This window comes from Mugil cephalus, chromosome 6 (genome assembly GCF_022458985.1).
Source record: "Mugil cephalus isolate CIBA_MC_2020 chromosome 6, CIBA_Mcephalus_1.1, whole genome shotgun sequence".
Classification (NCBI taxonomy): domain Eukaryota; kingdom Metazoa; phylum Chordata; class Actinopteri; order Mugiliformes; family Mugilidae; genus Mugil; species Mugil cephalus.
Window position 1 is genome coordinate 18,520,761 of NC_061775.1, and position 21,031 is coordinate 18,541,791.

The following is a 21,031-nucleotide window of genomic DNA, read 5'->3' on the forward strand; positions in this document are numbered from 1 at the left end:
TGATTAAAACAATTTTATCTCCGTCTGCTTCGCTCCGGAGCTCTCAAACTGTTCAGGGAATCGCCGACGGACATTCTGGGACATTTTTTTTTTAATTCTCAAATCTTAAACAAACTTCGAGTGCTTTCAGTTTTTCTGTGAGTATGAAAGTGACATCATCGCATCCAGTCTGTTTAAACTTTAGATGTATAAACAAATACGGGTCGTTAAAAAGCAGGTTAAAGATTAGAATTCTAAGAGACTGCTCGCGAAAAACGCATGAATCTTCTAGTAATTTTGATTTAAGGCAGCCTGTGTGGCATCGAACTCTTTTTTTTTTCTTAATAACAAAAGATTTTCCTGGAAGCGACGCCCTGACTTGAGCGCAACATCGCACTGCGCACTTGTTAAGTCGCCGTTTCTTTTAGTTCATTTGAGAGATCTTGCACAGTCAGTCCTGTAAAAAAAATGTAACAGTCGGTGTGTTTTTTTCTTTCTTCTTCTTCTTGTTCCTCCAGCCAGTTCTAAACAGCCCTGCAATTTACTTTTCCTCTTCCCTGGATAAGCTGAAGAAAGGCGCATCTGTCACGACCGGGCTTTTACAGCCTTTCTCCTCAATTTCCTTGCGTTTACAGTGGTTTTATCGCATCATTAACTGTTTCAGTTTAATCTCAAAACAGCAGTAAACAAAAAAGTAACAAAAAAAAAAAGAAACGTACAAAACCATACGTATTGCTTTTCAGACTCACGTTCCTCCAACATTTACGGAAATTCTAATAATAATTATGCTTTGTGCGTGTTTTGTTGCGTCTTAAATGAACGCAAATCGCCACATGGCCCCTCACAGAATCTTGTGATCTGTTTGGGTAATTCCAGGATTTCGGGATTGCTGACAGCATGAAACCCCCAATAAATATTCTTGCTATTCTTACAGTGCTGAGCAATAGTTCGTCATATGCGTTTTGTTTAATTTAGCAGGAATCCGCTGATGCATTCAATTAACTCAGAAATGTATAGCAGAGACGGGGATGACAGACGGAGTCCTGCAGGATGTGAGGCTGAACTTGGAACAGTCAACATTAATATTGAGCTAGCAGATGTCGGCTATGTTATTAAGCGTGCAGCATACTTTTTTTTTTTTTTTTTTTTTTTTTCATTTGTAGATAAGAGTGATACTTGGAGCTGAACACTGCAGATGTACTGTGCTTAACTTTATCCTGCGTGCAAAACAATAGGACATGGAGAGCAATTTGTCGCTTGTTCTGCCGGTATAGAAATAAATGTTTAGTTGTCTTCCGAGCACACAATCGTGTTAAGTGTGAAAGGGAAACCAAATGACCGGTTTCCCAGTGTTAAGTTGAAAACGGACTGTGCGCCATATCCTAAACCCCACACTAAGAAGGACAAATGTGGTCTGTTGTGTCTCGGTGTCACTGTCAAAGACTGTCTCGGTAATAAATATTTTAAAGGGGTCATTTTATGCCATTTTTTGCACTGGTTGGCCAACTTTCTTAGATTAGATTTGCCTGAATTATTTGTCTTGAAATGTGTTTCTGAGTGAGTCCAAAGGTCAAAAACTTGACTGATTGTAATTTATGTTTTAAAGTGATAGCACTGAACCTAAACACTGCACAGCCTTTGTAATGGCAATGTTATTGTGGTGTAAGTTAGTTGGTGTGTTAGCATTAGCCTTTGGGAAAAAAAAAAAACATGAAAATAATGAAAACTGCTCTGAGGAATCACTTTCTTTATTTTATTTTAATTTTTCCATTTATTTGTTAATTTATTAAAAAAAAATCATTTGGTGCAGCGACCCAGGTGATTCAGTAAAGACATGAATGGATGTAAATGAGAAATTTCATTAAGTAATTCAGCTCTTTGTTACAAGCTCATTTAGAAAAAAGGGAAGCTTTTCACTAAGCGTACGTTAATTTCTATCAATATGTTTTTATGTATAAGGCGATAAAAGATATGATGTATGGTTAGGTAAATTATTTAAGACCAGTGAGTAGAGATCAGAGAAGACACCAAACTTCACCAAATTACTGAATGGAAAGATGTATAGTGAAACATTATTCTCTTCTGGTACTGACAACAATGCATTCTCAACAATTCCTACAAACTACTGTAAGTCTGTTCTGCCTTTTTAATTATTGTAGCTGTTGGCAGCTCAGCATGTGGGATAACACAGTTTCAAAATCCTAAAAATACCACATCCACAAGAAGAGAACAAACTTATTTAACTTTTTTTTGTAATAAAAAAAAAAAAACAGGATAAATAAAAGTTAGCTTTACACAGTATGTTACACAGTTAAATGTTAAAAACCAATAAACTGTGAATGTAAAATCATACACAATATTGACAAATAAAAACATTCATAAATCACAGCTTCTTCCTTGTTTTCATTATGTGTTCTGTGATGAATAATTTGAACAGTTTGCCGTGAACATGTTTGTGTAGTAACCAGAAGCAGAGAGCGAGAAAAATAAAGACTATTAAAGGCTCCCTGATGTTCGAGGTTAGGTCTAACGGACACAAAATTTGTCAGTTTCCCATAGGAATTTCCGCGTACCTCACAGCGACATAGTCCATTTGAAGGGAAAATCATTTTCTAAGTGAAGCGACGTGGGTAAGGGGATCTTGTGGCGGCTTCAAAGGAGCCCTCCTCATTTGTTGCCAAAACCACCGAAGCCCAGGCTCTCCTGCCTGGTCGCCATTAAAGGCCAACCAGAAGCACACCAAGTTCATGACAGCCACCTTTTGTTACCTCCGCGTGGCTCCGACGTGTTATTCAAACCAAATGGGGAGCAACATGATGGGAAGATTAAAATTCAGGCATTCATTTTATTATTATTATTATTCGTTTTTGGCGGATTTTATTTGGGAATGCGCTAGACATTTTGGAGGCTTCTTCGAGAAGATCAGAGAGCAGAAATCTCAGTTTATCATAAACAAAAAAAAAAAAAAAAACCCCAAAGAACAAATCTCTGAGAATACTAAACCCCCAACTGTTTGCCAATGTTAAAGATAAATGTGTCAAAACCCTAAATATAGGCCTGGTATAAACCGACTCACTTGAGGGGGGCGTTTTCCAATGAATGGAACGTCCACATTAATAAATCCAAGTCCTCCACTTCGCAGCTACGGTTGGGTTTTTACAAAGCCTGTGGAGGAGATTTATTTATTCTGTTTTACAGTGTGTGTCATGTGGGTCCAGTTGGAGGATTGAACGTTTCCCGACCTATGAATAGCGGCAGTAACACTGTAGAAAGTATACTACAGTCCTTCTGTTATATATAGTAAAGCCTCTGAAAACAACCAGGGATACTAAGAAACAGAAAGCGTATGCTCGCATTGATATTTTCTGCCTGGACACTCACCATAGCCATTACCTGAAACCAAAACCCCATAATCTAACCTCAACGAGCACGAGAGAACGTTTCGCCCGTTTCCGAATGCAACCTCCCCGAAAGCAAATAGTGGACATTGATTTTGTCCTTAAGCAGATCTGGCGCACAACCCGTTCCCATATGCGATCTAAAAACAAGTACATATGAACACATACTGTACACAGACACAAAGAAACGCTCCACCAAGTGCATTTGAGACCACGACAACAGCACCTGGCACACATTAGAAACTCAATAAGTAAAGTGGCAGACATTTTACTGCCATATGGAAATTTCTCAAGCTTACACCTACTGAGCCCTCGCCAGACCCTTGCTAACCTCATCCATCCTTCCTCCCACTCATCTCGTGCCAAGATATCAGCGTCTCTACTTACTCTCTTAAAAAAAAAAAAAAACACGCGCACGTAGACACATGCCCGGCGCGCACGAAAGGCCTTTTCTTACACACAGCGAACTCTTCTTTTGCTTCCTCCCTCGCAAATCACATGCCCGGACGCAAACACAAACACACACACACACACACGGTCGACCCCCTCTAGCATGTATAAAGCTCTTGCAGACTTTACGCACACACACACACCCTGTAGCTCTTGTGTCTGAGTCTGGTCTAATAGCAGCACTAATATGATGTGAGTGTGAGAGGATCGCTTTACTCCGGCAATATTAAGGGAACGGTAAGCCGTTGGTCGTGTTTGTGTCTTTTGATATGTGTGTGCGCGCGCACTTGAATGTGTGTGCGTGAGTGAACAGGCGAAGTTTACTGGTAGTACTGGTGGAGGAGGAGCCGGTGGTGGGTGGCTCTGGAGAATCTCACTAAAGCTCAAAGTTGGAATCCAGGAAGAGAGGAGCTGTGCGTTTGTGTGTGTGCGTGTGTGTGTGTGTGTGAGAAAGAGGGCTGTTCACGAGAGTCTTAAGGGTGGGGGACTAATCCTCCAGGCCTTCGCCACTGACCGAGCACTTAGCACAGGATCACAAACGCAGTCCCAGCCGAACTCCACCGCCCCACCCCCAAGACCACCGTCGTCCACCCCGTCCCTCTCACATCAAGCAAAGAGCACACCTCTGGCCCCACCGCCTCCCGCTGCCGTAAATCACTACTTCCTTGCCACCTCCGCACTCTCCTCTTCCCCTTCCATCACCAAGAGCCCAACTCCTGCCACAACCAGCTCCTCCCTGTCTCTGGCGAGTATCTACCACCTTTCAGCACCTTCCCTACCTAACCGAGGGGCGATACACCTCGCTGTCTGAGATTTATGACTCAAACTCCCGTCACCCCGACCCCGCTTGTCTGTGCGCCGACAGACCGACCGACGGGAAGGCATTTAGGCAGACAGGCAGTCACAGATAGACGCCGTCAAAATGCACGTATGGGGATCGTGATGTCAACGCAAGCACACACATGCATAGCTGACGAACAGCCCGAGCACGCAAATTACAGGCCTTTGCAGACAAAGAGGGAGAGAAATAACCTTTCACCGCTACGACAGAAAACATGCAGCAGTCTGACAAGGCACGGTATGGGCTGGGAAAGCCAGGCGCTGAGGTTGAGGTAGGAGTGAATTGTGAAACAAATGAGGTTCAATTCCCATATTCCTATTCATAGACAACAAAAGTGCTGTCCACATTCCAGAGAGTTATGCAACGCTTTAGGACGCCAAACGAGTATCATTATTTTGTCATAACACGAGCCACGGTTCCAGGTAGGAATACAATGTGTCGGGGTTAGGGTTATTGTTAACTGGACTTTTACCCGGGAGACTGGGATTTATGCTCAGACGGCGAGCATTACTTTTTCATTCTGTATCGTGCCACTCCTTTCTCACACTCCTTTCTCACTGCTTCGTGAGGTTCGATCGAGAAAAAGCACCAGGGATTCCAGCTTAAATAATTCCTTTCACAGTTGTGCTCTCTGGCACAAAAATAAAAGCACCAAGGACACAGTTCACTTTAATAACATTTTGTGAGCATTTCACAAAACCACGTAGCGCTGGGCTTTTAAGCATCCCTCCCTCACAGGCCAAAACATTTATTTATTTATTTTCAAAACTGATATGCTCTAACAGCGCTAATAGTGATTAATACGTGTAAACACCTCTTACTCTTCCATTTGTTTCCCTGCCCTTTCATTTGCCACCATCTCCTCTGTTTGTTGTATTACTGTATTTTGCCTGGCGTGAGAGGGAGAGTGGGTGGATGAAGGTCAGGGCAGGTACACTAGCCAGTAGAAACACTACTGTATGCTTCAGAGCATTTCCCATTAAAACAATGGAAAACTCCTGCAGCATGTTGCCACTATCATTGACTCCGTAAAAGCCCATTATTTCCAGTGTGCAACCTACTTCTTCTTTGCGCCCGAGGTACACCTGCCTGTACATTCCAGATTTATATGCTGTCCTCTTACATCCATGGCTGAATTTGAAATATCTTGTGCGGAACTTGTGCCAACGCAATCGCTTTGGATTCATAAATATTCTGGACCTTGCGTTCGCTCGCCGTCCGTGGGTCTCTTCCATGTTGGGACTGAAGGAACACCCGATTTACTTTAATAAGTAAATGTACCGAAGAAATATAGCTGTGACAAATTCCCAAGGACAAAGTCCAGACGGCGAGCAAGTGAGGAGGCTCATGAGGGATCCATTTGACATCAGCTGATATCAAAGGTCCAGGATGAATAATCACCGGAGCTGGTCCAATAACACAATGATTGATTGGCTCATAGTCTCACACTGTCTGAGATAACACTGTTCAAAGTGTCCAAACACAATGTCAACAGAGTGTCTCCCTTGTGGGCTCCATTCTTCCTCCATACCCAGAATCCCTTTGTTGACCCTTGACCTTTCAACATGCCGAGCCGCAAAACGCAATCTTCCGCGCAGTTTATGACCCCAAGGGTCGACAACAGTGGCAAACGGTGGCAGATGCTCTCCGCTCTTTGTTATTAAAAGTCAGTATCAACTATCCCCAAAAAGAAGACGGGAAATAAACTTCTTAAACAAGGAATTGTCTGCTATTGAAACATTTTAAAGTATGTAATCTGCAATATATTGTAAGTACTACTTCCTCTCATTCAGAAGACTGCTTAAGCACCATTCAATGGGTTTTGTGTCAATTTTTATTGAGTATCAAATCACAACAAATCGTCTCTGTCTAGTTACTGTCAGTCAAGTGAAAAGAGATTTTCTTCCCCTTCAGTGTCCAGCTCTATGCCAGCTCTCCCAGAGGTAGTTAGTCTTGACAATGTTTCTAACCACAAACGCACATGGTTTCAGTTTAGGCCTTGCTACCATTCAACATGGCTCCCATCCTGTTACAGACTCAGTCTCCACACGATCACAACACTTGTATATGACATACCATAGCTAAAAAGATGCCTAATGGAAAGCAGAGTGCCTTAACCATCACCACCACCACCACCACCACCACCACCACTGCTACCACCACTACCAAATATGGGCATTTGTTAGGAAACGTGAACCACATCCCTGGGTAAATACTTAATACTAGGTTAATACTAATGACTTTGCCTGTGTGGGTAACTGGGTTCTTTCTTTTAACTCTGAATTATTTGAAAGCAGAATAAAGGCATTTAAATGAAAGAAGATAGTTTCGCAAAGGTGTTAGTGGTATGGAGAGTCAGCTGGTCAGCTTGATTGGTCTGCCTTTTGACTGGTTGGCTGGGAATGTGGTGAGAGAGCACCTGGCAAGATGGTGCAAGACTGTAGTAATTTAGTGTGTAAGTATGTGTGCGTGTTTGTGCGCAAGCCAAGCCCTTATTACGGCAGTGTGGGTGGGTGTGAGAAGGTCCATGTATGTCTGTGTGTGTGTGTTCTAAGTCCTTATTACCTTAGCATATGCGTAATGTAACCAAAGCACTTATTACCCTTGCATGGCATAGCATGGCATAGCATAGCATAGCATAGCATTGCGTCTGTGTGCGTGCTTGCATGTGTCAACTTCTTCCTCTGAACCAGATGAAGATCCCCGAGCACTAGTTAGCATGCTTAAGCAACAAACACAGCGGAACCCTGCCATGACTGCTACGCTGAAAACAAGCTAAAGTATAAGCTTTTTCTTTTACCCAGATTCAGATTAGTGACTGCCATTATGCTCACTCAGCCAAGAGATTAAGTCCCCTAATGTATACTGTAGTTTAATAAAACTAAAAACAGATTATTCACTGTGGTTATGGCTGCCCATTTTCTCCTATCTAAACACCAAAGCTGCTTTCAGTATTTTACTAGGACTGTTTAGGACTTCACTGGTGCTTTCACAGCACGTATATTTTTAGCAGAATCAGATTCAGCCGCAGCTTGCGTTTGTAAAAAATCTTCAGGACTGGAAAAAAAGGATAAGTCAAAAAGGTATGTGGATCTTTCACTGTACTCGATTTAGATATACAGATAAAAAAACAAACAGGCTGTATTCAAACTGCCAGGCCAAATGAATTTTATGCCATATCCAGATTGTATCCACATCATCTTTCGTACAAGTCTGGACAGCAAAAAAAAAATCCAGATGCTCTGGCTGCTCAAATGGGAATTCAATTCAAAGTATCGTTTGCGTCACTCAACATGCAACAAGAGCATCAAATCCAGGGTGTCAGAAGTGCAGCAAAATCTATGCGGCTAACAGCAGGGCACTAAGTGGGGCAGCATGAAGTGCAATCATCTGTGGACAAACACATTATTGATGTAATGGCATTTTGAATGGACACGTACACCGATCAGCCACAACATTAAAATCACTGACAGGAGAAGTAAATGACCGTCTTGTGACAATACAATGTTCTGCTGGGAAATGTTTGAACCTGGCATTCATGTGGATTTTACTTACTCATGTACCACCCACCTAGACCAGACCAGGTACCCCTACCACATAGCAACGACACAAGGTGTGCTCTTGGATGGTCAAGGTGTTGACCTGGCCTCCACACGCCCTAGATTCCAAACTGAAGAAGTCTGATCCACAGAGGCCCCTCCCCTCAACCCATAGGACCCAAAGCCCCCCACTAAGAACATTCTGTTGCCAGACACCACAGGACACCACCAGAAGGCCCATGTCCATTCTCTGATGGGTCAGAACAGTTTTGTACGTTTTGCGTAGGTACAAGGTAGACCTATACAATATTAGAAATGTGGTCATAATGTTATGTCTAATCGGTGTATGTTAAGCTGGAAAGAACTTATTGGAACAAGACATTTAAAAGCCACTCCAGCAGAATTGCATATAGTTGCTATATGTAGAGGCCTATACGGTTACCATAGCAGTCTATTCAGATTAGTTGGTGATGTGTGGACACACAAAGACTGCTCTGATTACTTGCAATGCGGACAGTAAATTCCATTCTCCATAAATCCCGTACAGGCACATGTTCTTATGTGTGCCATTTCTTCGCCAAACTGTTTCTCCTTTTGTGTAATTACTACCTAGACGAATCCCATGACAACACAAACAGTCACAGTTCCCCCGCAGTTTCGCCGAGGCAGACGGCAACATTATTGTTTGCCTCAGGACACACGTACGCTTACCTATGATTACATCATCAATAACTGGGGCAACAAGTGAAACTGGGTCTGCTCATAATGCATAATATCTCACCCATGAGTCACAACAAGTTGCTTTAGGTTGAGGTGGATGGTTTCATATGTAATCGTTTCAATTGTAAATTGTCTGGTATCGTGTCTCACAATAAAAGTGCATTATAAAACGCAATCACGGACTAAGCGGAAAATACTTTGAAATTTAATCAATTTAATTACTAGTTCCATTTTTCTGGTTTGATTTTTCCAAAATTGTGTTATTTCGTGTTTTTTTTTTTAATTACAGAGACTTTTCAGAAGTCTTCGGTTTTATCAGTGAGTCTGATGTTCTTATCTAGCGTCATGTGTCCCACCTTACTGCCATCTAGGCTAAACACCACACAAATAGAAGCAGACGAACGCAGACTGCACATAATTGCACGTATGACGTCCGGGGTAAAGGTTTATGTTGTTACTCCCACTTTTTTTTTTCAACTCATCGCACAGAGTCAACCAACGGGCAGGCCGAGAAAAAAGCAAAGTCCCTGGCAGAGGAAGTAAACTGGGAAAGCGCATATGTAATTCAAGAACATGTACCCATGCAAAGACAAGCCTGCACAGTATGCACATGTCAGTAGGGATGAATGCATGCAGTTGTGCCTGCGCGCACACCCACACCCACACACACGACTGTACCCGGCGAGCGTTTGACAGACAGCAACACACAGAAGGTGGCCAAGTTCAACCACTTTCCAATCCCCAGTGACATTTACATGACACACTGGTTGACATTAACCCAAACAAGCACACACCGTTTCACAATGATAGCTGAAATTAAAGAAGCTTTGGGAAATGCTGGGAGCCGATATCATAACGGCATTCTGTTTCCGGTTTTACAAAGTGATAGCAGCAATGAAAATTATGTCAGAATAACTTTGGTGCTTTATGTAAATGGGTGCAGCCTTTTCATGAAAAAAAAAAAAAAAAAAAAATCTAACATAAGCAATGTCGAAAGTATGCACGCTGGCACACGTGCACAGACGGAGAGAAAAGTTATGAATGTGCAGACTATTTTTTCCCCCCCAGTAAGCCCCACCTAAGTTTATGGCACAGACGCTTGTATCCACACACCAACCCGTAACCACCTTTCAGCCGCCTTATGCCCGCCGTTGATACAAAGAGACAACACTAAACGCTCTGCCAAGAAGCAATCAGTCAGGAAGAGTGCCTCGGTGATTTGTTATGAGCAGGTGCTGTGAGCACAATTGACAGACAATGTTTTATCAAGACACAGTGAATTTACTGCCGGTAAATTGATAGTCGACATAATGAAACAATGAAAGTGTCTGCGGGCCCAGACGGGCAGTGTAGTCTGCCGATGCATGAATGTGCATGCATATTTGTATGTGTGTATTGTATAGTATTTTCCATGCGTTAGAAGTGGATACGTTGCCTTGGAATCAAGTCAACCCCCACATCATACAGTGTCTTTTTTATGCCTGGTTGTTCTAACTGATAAGGAAGCACTTCAGCTGTTTGCAAACCACGAGTCAACAACGGGGAAAGGACAATAGAGGTATTGTAAAAGCTGGAGAGATTAAGAATGGGGTAATAAGGGGGAAAAAAAGGAACAGCGAGAGGAGCAACCGTGCGTGCCTGGTCAGAGAATGAGTGCTGTGCAAGCAAACAAACCTCACTCGAGTGGCTGATTTTCGGCACTGACGCATAATTTCGTGTCTCCCCGCCGCACGTGATCATAGGGTGTTTAATGACTTTGCGCAGTGCTCTCTGCATCCCCCTTTCTGTGCCACGACACGCACACACACACACACACACACAGGTCTGTCACCCATGGCGATGTGAGTGATCTCTGTATGGACGCTGCTGAGCAGCTCTCGGGGGCATCTGGTCTTTCTCCCCTCTCAGTCGCTGAAATGTAAACACCCCAGTTGCCTGGATTTGCCAAATGAGCACCTGGTATTTCAAAGTGGCCTCCTGGCTGTGACTTTTCTTTTTTTTTTTAACTTTCGGGTGGGAGGCAAGGCTGTTTTGCATTATGTGGACCAACACACACAACCAGGCTCTCTCTCTCTCACACACGCATGCACACACACACACACACACACACACACACACACACACACACACACAATCACTGTTGTTCACCACAAATGCGTAGTGTTAGTGGAGACCCGGGGTGAGACAGGCCAGCAGGCCCACACATGCACATGTACACGCATCTACCTAAAAAAAAACCCATGCTTAGGAACATGCACATTGCGGACCTACACACACAGACACACACATTCACTACTCTGTCATTCTCTCACCTGGCCTTGTGTTTAGTCTGTATGCAGTGTAATGGTATACGGTAGGATTATAGCAACCCTCTGAGGTGCTGCAGTACAGCGGTGTGGTGTGTGTCAAGACTGTCTGTCCTCGTCCCTGCGGGCTGTCATCAGAACAGTTAGCAACACAGAGCTAAGCCAGATCCAAAACCTTCACACTGTTAATCCGAGAAAAAAAAAAATAAAAATTGGGGTCATCATGCAGAATATCAATTGTGAAAATGAATAAATAAATAAATAAATAAAAATGGCAAAAAACCAAGCGGATCCGCACCGTTTCATGTTTTCAGTCGAAGAAAGAAGAAACAAAAAAAAGTTTTCTTCTACATGCACAAAGAAAAGGAGGCATTTCTCATCCAATTTAAGTTTTTCTCGCTGAGAAGCCCAAATAACGCCTGTAGCCTGAGCTTCAAAACAGATAACGGCTCGCTGGAGGATACAGTATCCAATCATTCACAAAAGTTAAGTGGGTAAGACCACACATAATCCAGTATTTCTTAAAAAAAAAAACAAAAAAAAAAACAAGCCATCATATTCTTGGTTAATTTACATATAATAATAATCATAATAAATTTTACTTATATTTATTCATTCTGAACGTAATAATGTAAGCTGGCACTACACTAGACTAATTGGAAATTTGAATGGCAACTAATTAGCTTATAAGCATGAAACGATTCATGTGATAATGATGTCAAACCTGACATTATCCACAACGCAATGCAAACACAATCCTACATGATAAAAAAAGACCAAATAATCAGTTTATAATTAATCTGTATCTTGAGTCATCTGTTCCTACAAATTTCGATTGTATTTGAGAGCTTTCATTGTTGCCGTTTCAAACATTTCTTTGTCATTTTTAATGAAACGGCATACTTTCTGTACGGTTTGATGTAAACCCCTGCTGCTCCATTATTGCTAACAGCGTCTTCTCCTCCTGCTACTCGCTCCGCTGCCTTTTCATGCGGACATCTTCAAAATGGCAAAAAAAGAGAGGAGAGAAAATGTGTGCAGTCGCTTTACCAATCCTGGGACAGTCAGCTCACTGCGCCGTAAAGACGAATGCAGCTCTCTGCGGCGCGAATACTCGCTGAGTCACTTGAAGTGCCACTTTCCAAGTCTGACTTTAATTCCAAATAATTAGCTTGTCTAACAACGAAAACAGTTTCTGTTGTTCATTCAGCCAAAACCAACCCGTAAAAAGACTGCAAATGAGAACGGCCATAAACAGTCGCTGCATTCTATGACAACGGAGTGATATGATTTTGCACGTCCACACTGCCTGACAAAACACAGCCATGTTGTGAGTCACGAAAAAATAGACGCACGGAGATGACATCTCCATTTGCCCCGAGAGGCCTTTTTACACATCCTCCCCAACACTCTTCCTAAAATGGAAAATGTTGTTGTGTTGCTTTCGCTGATGTAATTTATAGCCTGTTGCTTTTGGGGCTGATTCACAATCATGTGATAACAGAGTATGTCGTGTCACCGCATGCCTCAGCATTGACAGTGGAAGGCCAACACTTGCTGTCTGTCATCGCCGCACACTGACACATCCTGGCCCGCGCCCAACTGGGCTCCGAGTGAGGCATCTTGGGTAAAGCGCAAGGTGTCTGTTTTTTTGCCCTCCCGAACGCATTCCACGACAGTGAACCGCAAGCGTCATCGGATCAGGAGATGAGAGGGAATCTGTGTGTTGTTTATGTGCGTATGTACGTGAGGTGGCAGTGTATGTGTAGAAACCGTTTGTGTGGGAGTCTGTTTTGCACGAGTGTTTGGTAACTCAGTCCGTACAGTAGAATAAAGTACGATTTTAAGTATGTTTGCACATTCTTGCATGCACCAAACGATTGCGGAATATTAATGCGGTGGGGCCATGTTGTCCACTTTTTTAAGGATCATGTCATGGTTTTAGGATAAAATATGGGTACGGTATGGTGGAGGCTGGGGTTGGGGTTAGGGATTTTATTAGGGTTGGCGAACAGGGCCGGGCAATTTATTATGTCAATGGAAAGTCAAAGTCAAAGATACAAACACAAGTTTCTATGTTTCTACACACACACACACATTCTTGTATATGCGTCTGGGCGCGTCTCCTCTAAGCTATTAGGAAAGAAGAACTGTGATACTTTTTTTTTTTTTTTTTTCACCCACTGCCGCACAAAAATGATGTTTTGTCTGCGTTGTGAATCCCTGTTTTCTCAACTGGCTGCATCCACCGGGGAAACAGAACACAGACCAGCGTGAGAGACGCCCTGACAAAACAGACTACAAACGTCGCGCGCGGGCACGGAAATGCTGATACCGTCAGTCAGTTTTTTTTTTCTCCTTTTCCACCCCGTCTCTGTCCGCTGCTATCTGTCGCCGTTTGTCATTTTGTCTTCGGCATTATCTGCTATTCTGTGTGAATGTTCAGACGTTTCCCATGGGCACCGACGGGGAAAAAGATCCTGGCAGCGTTTCACACAAACTCCCCCAAGGTTACAGGAGTGTGAGTGCTTCTCCCTCCCCTGCGGAGGCCCACCTTTGACTTTTTATCGCCTGCCTTCCTCTTCCTCTCCGTCTCCCTTTTGCCCTTTCTTTTCCATCAAAACTTTGCCAAACGGGAGCTCCGTGTTTCTCCTATGCGCTGGGGGCAAAGGTGCTCTAGATTAAAAAGAACTTCGCAAATTGAATTCACACTTGATGAAACAAACAGATTTGCTTGCGTCTATCCGCCTGAGACGGGGTGGCCAGCTCCAGGCAAAGAACTGTCCCACCTCTGAACAGTGTAATGCACTCAACTAATTAATGGGCTGTTACCGGAGAAATGTGTCATTGCGTTTGAGGTGAGATGATGTAGAGTGGTGCGACCCCAGTCCAAAAAAAGGTCGAGGTCCTTGATAATAGGATGGAATCAGGTCATTCCTTACACTAATTAAAGTTTCAAAGTGCTCTGTGTTAACTTTCTCATCAGCTTGCCGTGTTCACATCTCAGGAAAGTAAGACTGATTCCAGCCCTGTTGTTCCTCCTTATCAAAAGGCTTACATTGTCATTTTTTTTGTGTTATGTTGACAATATGTAAAGTATTCAGCCCGCTCTGAAGACATATTGTGGTGACAGCTGCGCATTTGGGTTTGACAGCTGAGTCTATTATGCCTTCCTTTTTTCATCAAAGGACGTGTTTCCTCACATTACATCAACTTAGAAATTACAGTGCTCTGCCGAGGCAATACGTATGCGCGCCGCTGGATTCATTTGTGTGATGCATTTCCTTCATTTGGCCCTTCGGTCCCAGCTGGCAGTGTTATTTTATGATAGCTATTTCTGTAGGCCACACACCAGTACAGCGGGGCCTCCTCCACTTAGTGCTTTGTTGGCCTTCATGGCAGCTTCCCCGCTGGTCGCTAACAGAGGTCAGCGGGGAGATCGGTCGGGCATCGGCGACCACAGATAAACCGTCCTCTCTCCGTGGGTACGACTGGAAGGCTCAGGGGACCAGTGCGGGCAGACAGGCTGACGCGTTTTCCCCCTCCTCTCTGTCCCTTTAGCTATTTACCAGACAGAGGTCCCATCTAAGCAGGAATTTCACACCTTATTGACAATGTGGCTTCTGTCAGCTGCCGCTCCGGGACGCTTTAACAGGGGCTCATCCTACCGTCCCTTGCTTGTTTCCTTCTCTGTGTCTTCCTGCCTCATTTTAATCCTTCAAGGGGGTTCTTCCTCCTCGGGTTTGAAAAGAAAAGTAAGGCCCCAGACGTTACAATCAAGGATGGATGGCAGGTTGAGGGATGTGTGGCTAGGGCGTGGCGTTGTGTTTCAGGCGGTGTGTTGACATAGCTGGGAGAGGAAGGTAGTAAAGTCTTGAAAACTGACGGGCCACGTGACCTTTTATTTAGGATAGGGGATGTGCGACCCAAACATTTGGAGAGCTACCAACGCCGACTCTTCCCACCCATTCACAACCGACAGTCATTCTCACAGAGGTGTTAACTGCTCGGTTTTGTCTGCCTTGAGGTGTGTGAAAATACACAAGCGCCTGGAACAGACCCACATGGGAGAGGTTAATAATGTTGAACGCTGCTGTGTTTGGACTCAAAATGGTGAGGAATTCTGGTCAGTGAATTTAAATATAATACAAGGAAACGGGTAGAAATCTTAGGAAAAGGGTGAGGAGAGCAGCACATGCTCTGCTGTATAATGCTGGTGTCATGGGGTTGCTTCATCAGAATTGCTTGTCAGACTCTTTGTGGTTGGACAACATTACAAACAAACTAGATCTGAGCATAACCCAGCCCTATCCCACCATGCAGGCATTCAGCAAACGTCTTGATTAAAACAAGCTCTGCATTAAAACAATACTAGACTGCTCTGGTGGGCAATAAAAATACAATTCTTTCGAGTGATACATTCATGAGTTTGGAAGCTTATCTGATGCCAATACATCAAATGATAAAGGATTGGCATGAACACGTCTGCCTTTTTAGTTGGCATTTATTGCTGTCTTCTTTTCTTCTTTGTTGCATTATTGTGCCGCTAGGATTCCTAGATTGACCTAAACGGAGTATGGTTGTTTTTTTTACTTCTGAAATTCCACAATCACTGTATACACAAACTTTGTGATACATTTCAAACACAAAATATCTGCACACACGCCCTGCGATAGAGGCAGCCTGTCCAGGGTCTACCCCGCCTGTCGCCCGATGACAGGAACCCTAGTGAGGACAGGCAGTAGTAGAAGATGAAATATCTCCAAATACACCACCAGTGAAAAGTTTGGACACACCTTCTCATTCAGTTCAATGGGAAAGTGTGTCCAAACTTTTGACTGGCGATAGTAGTGCATGTTAAGAGCTTATTTCTCCGAAATATTCTCAAAGCCCAAGAGAAAAATTCTCTTGAATGCGCTTATCAGTTCATCGCTAATAAAAGGAGAATATTCCTTTCCCCCGGCGGTGAAATCCTGACAACATGCACATACACAGTAATACAATTACAGTTATTAATTCATGAGGACCAAGATTATTTACAAACTGGGCTTTCTAATTTCATCATTCACCTTTGAAGAGTGTTAATTAAATATTACCGCTGTACTCTATTTAAAATTTAATACTATAAATTTGTAGTTGGCAGTTTTTCTGTAGAGAGCATTCAACAAGAGCCGGCTTTATTCATTTGAGGGTGTAATGCAAAACATGCCACGCATCTTAAACAAATGCTACATGACTGTTATTCTAAAGGTGTGTAACCTGGATTCCCTGGACTAGGACTGTCACCAAATATCTCTCATCACACTTAAGTGTTCCTTCCTGAAAGGGAAAGGTCACATCCTCTCCTGCAACGACATGTGGAAGGGGAGTGTCGCTTTCTCTTCTCTTCGTGTTTATACGTCAGTGTAAACACCGACACTGAGAAGAATGTGGACTGCATGCTTAGTTAAAAATTTACCTGCGAATCCATGGTATGTTATGTGATGTCCAAAACCTAATCTTAATTTATGCTGTTTTTTTATGGTTTGTGATGGAATTATTACAAAGCATCCAAAAGCAGAGAATAGAAATAATGTCTTGAATAAAATACGCACAGAAACTTCCACCACATCCTCATGTTTATAAGGTCTACACACACACTCATGACAAATATTGTTTCCCAACGCTCCTTCCTCATATAAACTACTTATTTGTCTCCCATAACTTTGTGTCTGTCAGTTTGGTTGCCTAGGTAACCCCTTTGTATATTTGCCACCCTCTATGTACAGTGTGGGCAGAGCTAGCCTACGCTTCAACAGTTAAGGCTCATTGATGGTACTGCGGGACAGAGACACGCATAGCCCACGCCTCGTGCGTTCGCCAGAATGACTTGCTCGGAAAAACAAAAAAAAAAACAATATATATAAGTATATATAAGTTTTTGTTTCTACTTCCTGCTTCACTTTCTGCTTAAATTTCAACCATGGCGAACCTCCTCAGTTAATCTTTCCTCAATGTGTCCTGTATTTATTGATCCAAAACAATCAGTTTCAAAATCGCGTAGATCATAGGTCTTCAACAGGGGGTCCTTGACCCCTAAGGGGTCCATGGAGGTACTGCAGAGGTGTCGCAAAATATTTGGTTGATTAGACATTTTTATATATATTATTTTTTTTTATTTTCCCCCACAAATTTAAATGTCTTTAAATACACATTAACATAAATCCAACATATTTTAGTAAAGGGATAAATGGAGGCAAAAGACTTTATCTTTCAGTCAGCACTTCACTCATTCATTGATACGGGACCTGTCAATCTAAGCCTCCTGTACATCGTAGGCCCCGCCCCCAATGGCTGCTGAACCAATCACAAGGCCGCATATTACACGCTGACTCTGTCAGGTTCCTTGCAATTGTCCGAGAGCCTATTCAGTCCCCAGGTGAAATCCAGACACACGCTGCAATATTAGCAGAAGAGAAGCTAACAGTGCTAACAGCTCGAGCTACTATCAAGTGGACCAATCACAGCTGTTCTGGTCTGTATCGCCGTCGCGCATAATTACATTTCTGAGGAGGTGCACGTCAGCTACGGTGTTAGGGTCTGTGTAGGGTCTGAGTTGTCATCGTAGCAGCTGACAAATTGGCGCAGAAGCCTAAACCGCCTTACTTCATTACTAGTTCACCCATTTATCTCCTAGCTCCCATTTTCGCCTAGAACAGTTTTTTTTTAGATCAGAGCTGTACATTATGGATCAGCAAGAATTGGCTGTATTTGCTGTCACCGCTCTCTGCTCGAACAGAACATCCTGCCAACCACACTGCAGCTCTATCTGGCTTCACCCTACACTCCAAGCCTGCTATCAGCACGCTGGAGGCCTGGAGGCATTTACCTGCGATAAACGTTGGGGGAACTCTGTGTTTGCTTCCTATGTCAGTTACCTGGATCAGTCCCTCCCATTGGCCTTCACCTGGTCCGACTGGTCCAACATAGCTCATTTTGTGTCGCAAAGTTTATTTTGTCTATCAAAGCTTGATTGTGAATACTTGATTATTTCAGTTTTGAAATGCTACTCAGGTGTGAACTAATCTTCAACCTGATTCAGAACTTTCAAATACATGCTGTATGCTGTGTAGATATTTATATTTAACACAATATTTATTAAAATCACGTGTCAGGATTTCAAGCATTTAATCTAACTTTGGGACAAAACATGCATATTAACATAGCAAGTCATTTTTTGAGAAAAAAAAATGTAAAGCAAGGAAATCTGACAAACTATCAGTTAAAAGATAAGAAAAAGAAATCTTGTATCAAAATACGTTGGGCCAGTATACTGGCGGAACACTATCTTTGGCTGGTTCCCTTGCTTGAGGAGAAGTCTAACCTAAAACACTCATATGGTATGCTACTTGAAGCTTGACTAAGTCCATATTGCCATGGAAACAGAATATTTTTGGTCTCATACAAGCCTTTTTTTTTTTTCGCCTTGCTTTTGAAGAGAGACAGTTTGAACGAACGCGTTCTTAATGGCAACCTCCTCTCTGTCGCTCATCGCTCACATGACGGCCGACAGCGAGGGGGGTTCGGGTAGAGGTGCATTAAGTTTACCTTAAACCTGATTAGAGATGGGGTAGGGGATGGCAGAGGCAACTAAATGAGACGGAATGAAATTGGTGGAGGGGGAAAGAGTTAATTAGTTTAATAAGATTGGGGAGATGGGGAGTGGTCGGTGCAGGGGAGGTGAGGAGTGTGTGTGTGTGGGGAGGAGGCGGAGGGGTTTGGTGTTAGTGTTTTGGAAGGGGGGTTGCCTTGCCGTTGTGTGTCTCTGGAACATGCCAGAGGTACAATAGTGGTGCTAATCTGGCAAATTGAAAGGTGCTCGCAGGGAGGGGTGTGGGTACGGGAGTGGGGACTTGCGCTCCCTTTCCTGGAATGAGAAAAACAAATTAAATTTTTGTAGCCTCAGAAAAGTCCCCCCGTCTGCCCCACACTCGTTTTCCTGATTGAATTTGCTCCATACGCACGGGCCTCGGTGAAATTTTACGAAAGAAAGGAGACTGTGTCGGTAAAACGATATTGGACATCGTGTAAGGATATATCCCGTAGTCTGTGTTATTTAAATAACAGTGCGGTCTATCCATGCTGATCAAAAACAAAGCTGGGGTGAGATGACTTGCTACAACTGTATGTTTTGGAATTTATCCTCGCAAATCGTACCGTCCTTCTGTGACTGCTAGGTTTTCATTCAAACCATGCCACGGCAAAGTGGGAAATCTATATCTATACACTGATCAGGCATACCTGCCTAATGCTGTGTAGGTCAAAACTTTTGTAAAGAATGGGCATGGGTCTTCTGAGGGTTGTTAGGAGGGGCCTTTGTGTCCTGTGGGTTGAGGGGAGGGGCTAGTTCCAGTGCATCCCACAGAAACTGGTCAGTTTGGGATCTAGTGAATTTGGAGGTCAACACCTTGAACACCCCACAGTGTGGGTGGGGGTGCCTGGTCTGGTCTAGGCGGGTGGTACACGTCTAAGCAACAAGCAGTATGTTAGCATAGGCACAAACACAAATATTAAGACAAAGCTGGCTATCAGCCATCCAGACATTACCTCAATCAAACATTAAACAAGGGCTGAATTTAATAATCAGCCTTTGTACTTCAGGAGATATAGGAACACGTTTCACAAGGACGGGAAGAAAAAGAAAAAAGAAAAAAAAACTCAAACCAGCCTGTTCACTATCCCCGACGTGCCAGTCGCTTTGACACGGTAAATGCAGTTCTTTCATTTGGTGCTCCAACAGCACATAAAAGCCCAATCTGCAACTTTGAGCATCCCAACTGCCTTTTGGCATAAATCAATACTTATCAAGCTGCTCAGACTCTATTAAGACAACATGTCAGTTCTTGTTTAAGGGCCAGATCAGCCCTTTTATGAAGCACCTGTTAGATAAAATCAACATTCCCCCAGAGAGGTGTCTACCCAGCCGAATCTGACAGTTTGCCTGTGACCAGCGTCAAATTAGTTACAATTATTCATTCGTCAGAACTAGACCTTGTTTGTCTTCTGCTTCACTGGCAATAAAATGACGGGGGTGACAATTTGAATCCAGATGCTTAATTGTTTGCGGGCCAATGAGGGTCGAGCCAAAATAGATACTGTAGACGAAAGAGCTGGTGCAGGACAAAGTTTGTGAGGACAGACTTACTTCTACAACTTGAAGAAAGTTTTCGTTGTTTCGCAGTGGTGAGGTGTAAGATGTCCCCGTTTTGTTTTTGTTTTTTTTGTATTGTCAGGTGGGTATATCCATTCAGCGAGATATGAATCGTCTGAAACCAGATCTTAAACGTCTAGAGAAAGAATCCATTGGCAGGAACAAGCCTCGGAGAGGATAAATATGCTTTCCATAGTTTGCTGCTGACAAGTTCAGAGTTTATTTTAGCTCTGTGCCAGCTGTGATATACAGCCCTGTTTCAGCATGATTCATGGATGAATAGAGCATGTCAGTCACACGCTATTTTTCTCCTGAAATTGCAAGAGGAGTGCAGAAACCTGGACAAGTCTCTATAGAACATCTAAGCAGAGTAGGCGTGGCCATAACATTTTCCTGTCCATATGTAGAAAAAAAAAAAAAAAGTCTTTGCCGCGTTATTTAAAATACACTGACAAAGAACTGGTGTACTTCAAATGACTCCCGTTTTGACATCAGGTCCCGGAGGTGTTGCTCTAGTCACTACCGCTACATAGTAACAGCGAGCTACAGTAGAACTACGGAACTTCCAAATAAATAAATAAATATCACTTTGTTTAAAAGATTTTTCA